Source organism: Anas acuta, chromosome 1 (genome assembly GCF_963932015.1).
Source record: "Anas acuta chromosome 1, bAnaAcu1.1, whole genome shotgun sequence".
Lineage (NCBI taxonomy): Eukaryota > Metazoa > Chordata > Aves > Anseriformes > Anatidae > Anas > Anas acuta.
Genome location: NC_088979.1, coordinates 51,233,755 through 51,243,560, shown reverse-complemented (window position 1 = coordinate 51,243,560; position 9,806 = coordinate 51,233,755). Strand labels below are relative to the sequence as shown.

At 34.9% G+C, this 9,806-nt stretch overlaps 1 long non-coding RNA gene across 1 annotated transcript; it reads right to left on the bottom strand.

Annotated features, from left to right (window-relative positions):
- Positions 1 to 4,991: 4,991 nt before the first annotated feature.
- Positions 4,992 to 7,080, bottom strand: LOC137850133 (uncharacterized). Its single transcript, XR_011092288.1, has 3 exons — positions 6,857 to 7,080; positions 5,895 to 5,984; positions 4,992 to 5,061 (listed from the first exon to the last, which is right to left on the bottom strand). It is a non-coding gene; the product is annotated as an uncharacterized lncRNA (long non-coding RNA).
- Positions 7,081 to 9,806: the final 2,726 nt, after the last annotated feature.

Genomic DNA, 9,806 nt, shown 5'->3' with positions numbered 1-9,806 from the left:
AGTGTCAGGCCAAACTGAACTACACAGTCTGCTGTAGAGAGACACAACAGAAAGCTAAATAGTTTTCTTGGCATGTGTTGTTATCCAGTCCTGTGGCTCTTCAAGAAATGATCTTTGGGAATGACAGATTCTACCTTCTCTTTCTGTTTTGATTATTTCTTCAGCACCACTTGTCCTTTAATGCACAGGAAATACAACATCTGTTACAAGACATAACAACATCTGTTGTCAGCTATTGAAGGAAAATAGACCGGTCTAGATGCCCTAGATGATCCAGAACAACAGCATTTATGGGTCTCTAACACAAATACTTACAATTGAAATTAACAGCAAACATAGACTTTTACGTACACTAGGACATCAGCCTCTACTGTTCTCTGAGAAAAAATGATCCTTGAGTGGACTTTTTTCTAATGGCCATAATGTAGCTTTATGGAAAACAAATCCCAAAGTATAATCTATTCAGGAAATTATGTGTGTGCATATACATGTTTAGATATATTTAGATTTAAAGATACTACACATTATATCATGACAGTGTTGGCTTGAAGTTCCTTATGCCCTAGAAAGTTCTAATAGTGTTTTTTTCTTTTTCTTTCACTTGCATATAAACCTCTGTACGTATATGTATATAAGCAAATATACATATTTGTAAGCAGATATATTTTCTTGTTAATTCAAAAGTTTTGACCTTTACCATTAGGCTATTTACCTGACATTTTAGCTCACTTGAGCTCAAAAACGGCATCTGCTTCCCCATTGTTTTATAACAAATATTCTGCAGAACAAATAATTGCTACACTCATTGCAAGCACAGAGGTTAAAATCAAGTTCCTAACCTTAAAAGTCAATGAACAAAATTATCTATCAGAGTTCTGTTATTTTTACCATTTCTCCTCACATCCAAAAAAAAAAAAAAAAAAAGTATCTACTGTCTTATCATCTTTAGCTCTTTTTGTTGATGCTGCTAGCTTCTCTTGGTATTTTCACCTTGTTTACTTTGAAATCCTCATTTTTTAGTATGAACAACCCTGTACTTTTCAAGCTTTTCAACATTTTCAAATATATATTTTAATTAATTTCCCATATATAAGATTTAATTACTTTGTTACTACATTTTTGTTTACACAAACTCTGTTTTACCTTCTCTTATGAAATGCATGTAAGTTGCTGTATGAGCTTACTTACGGCATTTCTTTAAATTAACTGTGTTCTCAGATTGTGTTTCTGAGAATTAACTGTTCTCCAATTATTAACTGCTGCTAAGTGGAGCTGAATTTGAAATTTATATAGTATTCTATCTCATTATTTGATTCCATGTCTTATAAAATACCCTTTTTTGGAGGGGGGGGAGGGAGAAAGGGGAGGTTTTTAGGTGCCTCTTCAATCATATGTAAGTTTGACATTCATTTTTAAAAGTTTTAGCTTTCCTGCATGCAGAATACAACTTGAAGCCATATATGCTGTAATGTAAATAACAAAATTATATTACATTGTAATATGATACTGTAATTATATTTTATTTTATTACTTTTCTTTTTTTTTTTTTTTGAGGGAGGAATGAAATTTATTTTTTTTAATAGTTTGGGATTGTAGTATGATTTCAGGTTTTAACTGATGTTTGTCTTTTCAATTCTGCAATTTTTCAGTTAGTACTGATGCCTCAACTCTTATAAATCATGATTTAAGGGATAGAAAAGATAGATATGCATTTCTAATTTGATAATAGCTCAAAATCCTGAAAATGAAAACAAAACAAAACAAAACGGAAGACTGCTGATTATGATACTGGGCAGTAGTGCCATAAAGGACTGAGCTTTCCAGACATGCTGGACAGGCTGCTTGAGTAGTCTGTCCTTATACCTAGTTGGAAATGGATGAAGAATAACAAAAAAAATTACCCTCAAGCACTTCAAGCATTGTATGCCATCAGACACTGGATGCTATATATAAATTCTTATAATGCTGACCTATGTAGCAAAATTAGTTATATTAACATAGGCATCCCAACTAGCACTTGGATCTTGTTTTTGTGCAAAGTTATCCGGTTAAAAAAAAGAGGCAAACAGTGAGATTCACATCTTCAGTTATGAGGAACTATTTGAGAAACTGAAGGCATAGTTTATATGCTCAAATGCTGATATAATATCAAAATGTGTGCAGTTCTCTAAGTTGCTCCCAGATGACTCCAGGAACATTCAAAACTGTCCCCTTTTGTATGGATAAAACAGGAGTGCAAATGGCTTAGGCATTGATATCAACAATATCTGACTATCAGCAAGCTCAGATAAGATTTTTTAGTTTGTTTGGTTTTGTTTTTATTTCTTTCTTATGTATGAAACCTATTTCTTTGTTTATGGAGGGGCTATTAACTGACATTAATCATAAAACAATTACAGATATTGCCAAAGAAGATCTAGCAAATACTTTGCTGCACCCTGAAAATATAGAGATTCCTGGTTATAAATATGCAGTGTCAAATCTACATATACAAGTGAAATGAGTTGAAAGAATTCACATGGATGAGAGAGGAAAAATACTCTAAGAACATATATATATCTTTACTTTTTTTGTTTTTTTTAATTGCAACAAAAACTAGTTAGTTGTTTTAAAATAATAATAAGAGTAATAATAATAAAAACTTTATGTGTTCTAGAATTTTTCCTTCTTCCAAGCAGTAGCTCTACTAGAAACTAAATAGGAGGTTGTACATGTCAGATCTGTTTTACAGATGCAGTATTTGATTGTGACTTAATTGTCATGAATTTTATTTCTTTTATGTGAAAAAATAAGTTTAGTTATGCAAGCATGAGCTCACATTTAACTTACCTAAACTTACACCATCATTAATGTATAAACTTGGTATAAACTGATGGCAAAACAGATTCTACTCCATATTTAGCATTTAAATTGTGGAATGGCACTTACAGAGCATGTATTGTCTTCTCTTGACATTTGTTCACAGAAGCTGAGAAGAAAAGAGACAGCGTCACCTCTCCTTGCATATAAGTGAGTGGACACATAAAACAAATTAAACAATAAAGCTTCAGAGTATGTGGGATTTAGAACCTCCAGGATACAGTGAGGCTGGAATTCTGGAGGGCTCTCAATAACAACTGTGACTGCTTTCCCAGTGTCCAGCTGGTTTTAAGTATTTTCATGAGGTTAATGTTGGCTTTTGGCATGTTACATTTTTGCTTGGTACAAAAGACCCTGTGTGGCTTGTGCCTTGGGGGGTGAGATTCACAGAAATGATCCTGGATATCTGACATGAAGATCCTATCTGCTGGCTTGTAACAAGATATAATAAAACAGAGCTCTTGCAAGCATGGTCAGAGATCCAAAAATGCATGTTGTGGTGTTTAGGGACATGGTTTAGTGGGCAATACTGGTGGTAGGGTGGTGGCTGGATGAGATCATCTTGGAGGTCTTTTCCAACCTTTGATACAAGCTCAAGCACTTCAAGCATTGTATGCCACCAGACACTGGATTACTAAACTCCTATATATATATATATACTTATATATATATACACACATATTTGTCCTGGTGTTGTTCTACCCTGTGCAGAATACATCTTACATTTCTCTAAAATCTGTAGGGTTCTACCTTCTAATCTCTACCTTCTAATATTCTTGTGAAGTTACTGTGCTATATTGCATGCCTTTTTTATTATCTACAATAAATACATGCCTTTTTATATTATCTACAAATGTTCATACTATACAGAAAACGTTAAAACTTTCCTGTACTGAAAAAGAACCAAAGAGCTAACATGAAGTCCATCCTGTTTCTTCATCAGTCACTAACTGAGAAAAAATTCTAGTGTTTAGTTACTGTCAGGTGGTCAGCCAGTAGAAGTCCATCTTTGTTACCCACAGATGAACTTAGTCACAAGATGAGGTGTCTACACCTCATCTAGTCATCTAGGCTGCCTTTTTAGACACTAGAGAAGAACAGTTTCTTTTAGCTTGGACTTTTTATATCTCAAAATCAATATAAAAAATTCCTAGAAGTGCCTTTTCCTTTCCTTTGATTATAAAGGAAGTCTATGCTAACTGGCTCATGTTTAGATACTGTAGATACATAAATGAGATGTATCACACACTGGCAAGATGCTTAGTTCTGTATTCCGCTAAAATTAATGTGTGTTCATATAACTGCTTATTACCCACTAAGATCTAATCTAACAGAAGTAGCTTTCAGCCCTGCAAGCCACAAGTACTTTTGATCACATTTTGCTCCTAAAAGGTTAACACTGCATGTAGGCATTCACAAAAACTTGTATATCATGGGTCTTCGAACTCCTCCCACAAACCTGGGGAACAACACTCCTTTATGCCTTGGCATATAATATACTATACAAATGTGTTATGAACTCTGATTAAATATGATAAAATATCCAACTTCTTTAAATTCCCATTTCTGCTTGATCTTTCTTCAGGTTTTACAACTCTGGAATTTGAAATAACAGGATTATTACCTCTACTTCAGTGTACTTAGTGTCTGAATGTAGAAGTATTTTGAAGAGCTTCAAAGTGAAGTGAGAAAATTTTACAGTTCAAAGAGGAGTATTAAATTGTGTCAAAGTATACCTTAGCAGCTGTTCTTTCAGTCTAGAACTATGCAGACAAGATGTTACTGCAGAAAGTATATAAAGAGGCTCAAGGTAGGAGCAGAGACAGAAATACTGATCTTCTGGTACCTTGACATTGATAGCTTTATGATAAGTTGTGGAATATGGTCTGTATGCTGATGTGAGCAGATAATTCCACTGGAAGTGGTAATGCGAGGAAATATGTAGTTTTGTAGCTTGTACGATGATGGTGAAGATGTGATATGATATAACTTGGTAGAAACTGTCCATATTGAAAAAAATGGTGGGGCATAAAATCTTACCCCTATAAAAAGAAGATACTTTCTTTATAATTACCATACACAATATTACAAAAAAAAAAAAAAAAAAAAAAAAGGCAAAGTTGAAATCTTACCATCAGATGAGGGTAGCTGTGATTTTCCCAACTTCTACTCCTTTTACTTCTTTCAGATATGCTGTTCAGACTAGAGAAAGAAAAATGTATTACAAGACAATTTTGAAAATTAAGAGAACAATACAGCTCTGATGAAAAGAACAACAATATTTATATAATGCAACCATGTCCTTAGCTATGTATGGCTATGTCCTTAGCAAACAATACATTATAAGAAAAGTGTGTTTAAATACACTCCCTGTTATCTCAAGCCCCTTAAATAATGCAGTAGTGTCTGGTCAGTATAGCTCTATCATTGCTCTCACTCTATGCAGCTTCTGGATAGTGATAAAACATGCTTTCTTAACTTCTTAACTCAGTAAGAGATCCATGAGTTCTGTGATGATCTGATAAAACCAGCTTCCTTTTGCTGTCAATGTAACCTGAAATTCCTGTTACTTTTTTTTGTGTGTGTGTGTGTTTTTTTTTTCCTCCCCAAGAAGATTTCTCAAATAATTAGCCTTTCTTTCACTGGTTCTTGAAGCAGAACATCATTTTAAGGTTGTGGATGCAACTGGAGTTATAAGCTAGTTCCTTTTATAGTTAGTGATGTATGTTCTCTTAAATGGATGACTCTTGTTTTCTAAGCTAGCTGTTTAGGATAACTGGCATGCATCACCCTTAGACATTCCTGTTTCTCCACAGCAACCAGCCTGGATCACTAGTATCAGCCAGATACAGATTTAGTTTGTTACAGCTGGACCATGTTAATTCTAGCCTCAGAAATTAGACTGCCATTGCTTATCTTTACTAACCCCCTTTCTCTCCAGAAATATTTTGAATAGATGGAAAGCAAAACAAATGTCGTGTCTTCCTATTGTGCCTATGACGAATGGCAACATGCTTTTGTTCCAAAGGACCTACCATTGGTATAACTGTGCCATTGGGTACAAGTTTGACGTTGTGAGGAACATCAAGCCAGCATTTGGCCACTGGATAATCACTCCAGTGAATCTGAAACACAGCAACAGAAGTGGATGGATGACTTGACAGTGCTGCCAGCAGTCAGACATACCAAAGAGACAGAAGGAGACATGAAGGAAGGAAAGAAATGAAAAATGGGAGGCAAAGAGATTGTGGAGAATCACAAAAAGACCATAAAACTCTGCTTCAGAATATCTCTGACAGGATTATGAAATGAATGGGTGAGACATAGATTTTTCATGGGACATGTTTAAGAGAGTATGTAGTTAGAAGAAAGAAACCTCAGTAATATAAACATCTGTGGTTTTGTTTCTGCATAATCATGGACTACAAAATATGCAAGCAATATTTTGGAAAGGGAAAACTAGCAAATGAGGCACAACCCAACAAACGATTAGCAACATAGACTTCATTCTGTCTATTCAAGGCTCTGAAATAAAAACAGATGCAGTATAATAATGCTTATAGGAGCCCCTGGTAACAAGTTTTAATCTTATATCTAGTGTTTGCACATAACTGATGGGTTTAGTGCAACTGTATGCCTGCTTTTCTAGGTTCACTGAATTTAAATGCAAATAAAGAGAAAAAGGACTTTATTCCTTAGAAAGTAAAAAATATTAGAGTTGAATGCTAAAACAGTGGACTCAATGTACCATACAACAGTCCAAATTTGCCATGCCACCTGATTATTCAACCCGATTATAGTCTCCAGGCAGCTTGCACATGTGACTTAAAATAGCATCCCTAATGTCTTCATAGTAACAGACCATGTCAGGAATAAATTCAGTTGGTGGTTGCTTGTATGTAAAGGACACTTTCAGAACTCATAATTCACATAACATCTTAAATTTAGGAAGGTGATCCACCCTCCCTGAAGACCATAAGCATCATGATGTACTTACCATACCCAATCAGAAGAAAGACAGGAGTAATGCTGCAGTTCAGATGAGTCAATTAGAAATGCCATCTTGCTGTAGGGCACCTTTTGCCACAATCTGCAGAGCTCAGAAATCAGTTCAATTAGACAGATAACATAGTCCAAACAGAAAATTTCCCAGCTGTTCAGTTTAAAGACCAAGTTTAAAATTGGTATGCATCTTTTTTTAAATTTGATTCCAACATGGATACCTGCTGAAAGACATAAAAGTTTGTTTTAAGGAAATATTTCAGTGATACATGCTTGTTTATTGCAAACATAAAGGACAGCATAGAAAAAAAACATAAACTGCCATAAACTGAAAGTAGGAAAAGTTAAAGTGAATTGTTTTAGACAGAATTTTTATGGGAGAGAATAGAAACAACAGAAAATCCTTAATATTTTTTTTTTTTTTTTTTTTATGGTAGGATATTGCTGATTCCAGCTGGTTACAACATCTGGTCTTTGGTCTTATGAAACGGTAAAAATGACACTACCTGAAGTTGAAAGGTCTCAAATAGATCTCACAGTAACCTCAGAATATGTTAAGCTGGGAAAAAAGCTCATTTCAGGCCTTTTGCGTTATTTTGTGATATGTGAAACAACCATATTTATGGAGCTTTCATTTGCAATTTACTGCTGTTTGGGTCCACTATCACCATGTTGGACTCTCATTTGAAATAATTCGCAAATACTTAACCTAAGTGATTATATGTAGAAGACCTTCAAAATGACCGGTCATGTGACTCTGAAGGCAGAGGTGGCAGATGGTAACTTTTGGAAAACTATATTATATATTTTTTGATACCTTTCTGTATGTTTAACATACTTTGTTATTCCAATCATTTTTCTTCATTTTTCCTTATAAACAGTCTATAAAAACACTGATATAAATGAGTACATTAGTATTAGGCCAGCTGTATATATGTTCTCATAAAAGCCTAGACACATCTTGAAAGAATGCTTATTTCTTCACAAATATCTAAAAATTGTTGTCAAGAAGAAGATAATGCTAGAAAGAAATTCACTATTCCCAAGAAAATACCATACTTTCTTGACTACTGTCACTTAAAAGTTACATAACTAATATTTTATAAAGTTTCCAAAATGAACATGAATGTTTATGTCACCCTAGTGATATAACATTTGCAATACTAGCATGTATTTTTATTGCTGTTTCCTTTATTGAATATTGGTAAAAACTTTCTCTCCTATGGAGACAAGACTTCTGTGACCGCACTCACTGTGTGAGCATGGTTGTGTATGCTACTAACTTTCAAACGCACAGCTTAATTTCAGTCACCTCTAGTAGAGCTCTAAGTGCCAAAAATACTAAAGTTCTCACAAGTTTCATAAGAATAAGTACTTGGAAAGGAAAAACCATATCAGTCTTATTAAAAGAAAGGCTTCAGTATTAATTAATTCAGCCTATGAAAAAGGCTGGGGAATGTACATATGATGGGAGACGTATGTACCACTGCTAAAGAAAAAGTAATGAACACAACTTTACCCAATTGGTAAGGGGTCCCAATCCACTGCCAGGTGAAGGTCACTTGTCCAAAGATGAGTAAGCAAATTCAATATACCTGACTTAGACATCTTATCTCCACCCATAACTGGGATTGGAGTTACCTCAACATCACTAGCCAACTAAACATTAGCTATATGTGGACATATAGGCCACATCTGTTGTGCTGAATGAAGCTCTGAACACAAACAGCACCGAATAGCAGTGACTAATAGCACCAACAGCCCTCCAGGCAACAGCTACTCCTATGAGCAGGACTGTTTCTGCAGACATATTAAATTAGGTGTAATAGAGATGGACCGAGTTCTGCTTTAGATTTTAATTAATCTGATGCTCATTGAACAACTTCAATATCATTAATTGCATGTGCATCTTATACAATGGATTTGGCTAGGAGAAAACAAGTTGTAACAATCCAAGGCACTGCCACGAAGGCAGTAAGCAATTATGTACTGTGAATAAGTAGGTATCCAGTGTTTGAGCTCATTCCCTGATGATCTTTTACTTGACAGTAGGGTATCTGCAGTCAGTGCAGCTAATGGGCATCTCCAGAGGATGAGATGAATTATCCTCTGGAAAGACTTACCTCTGCCGTTGATCATAGTTGAAAACTAAGCAATAAGCTTAGATTAAACAATCAGCTTTTAAACAGTTTGAATTAGGTATGATTAATCCCATCTTGTAAACTACTTGAGCTGCTCTGAGGGCACCTAGGTTCCTTGTGCACTCAATGAAGAAGGCTAGATTTTCTTGAAGATACCGTAAGGAAATCCAATTAGTTTAACTTTGTTAAACCGAAGCAGGTAGAATCACCCTCTTGAGGTCTTCAGATGAAACAAACTCTTACTGTTGACTATCCAGGAAACTTAAGCACTTGTTTTATAAAGATTGCTTCCACTAACTCATGCAATTTGAGTGTATGGTGTCTAATAAAGGTGCATTGACTTCCTTTCCAGGTTTCATTATTTCTGGTGCTCAGTGAACAACCTTAACATCAGTAGAGATATCAAAGTTTCATATTAAAATTTATGCTTATGCTGTTGATTTTTTTTGCTGTTACCGCAATGGCAGATCAGAAACTGACAAAAGGTATGCTAGAGGAGACACAGCATTCTAAAATGTCCAGTTTTTCACCCATATTGTCAACATAATTTGTGTTGTTCACATTATGAACTTGTCTATATCGAAGAACCCAGGAACATTTTCCAGGTGTTGGATGCAGGTGTATAACCCAGCTGCTTACTAATTGCATGACAGCAATTACAGTGTTTCAAAGGGAAATGTGAGTGCATAAGAAGGAAAGAAGCTGTGCAAGAAGACGCGTTGCTTTGCACACCTTCTTCAGAGTTTGGGCTGTGAAAATTTAAACAAAAGTTAAAGACGTCAGTTTGGTAACGTATATACATGT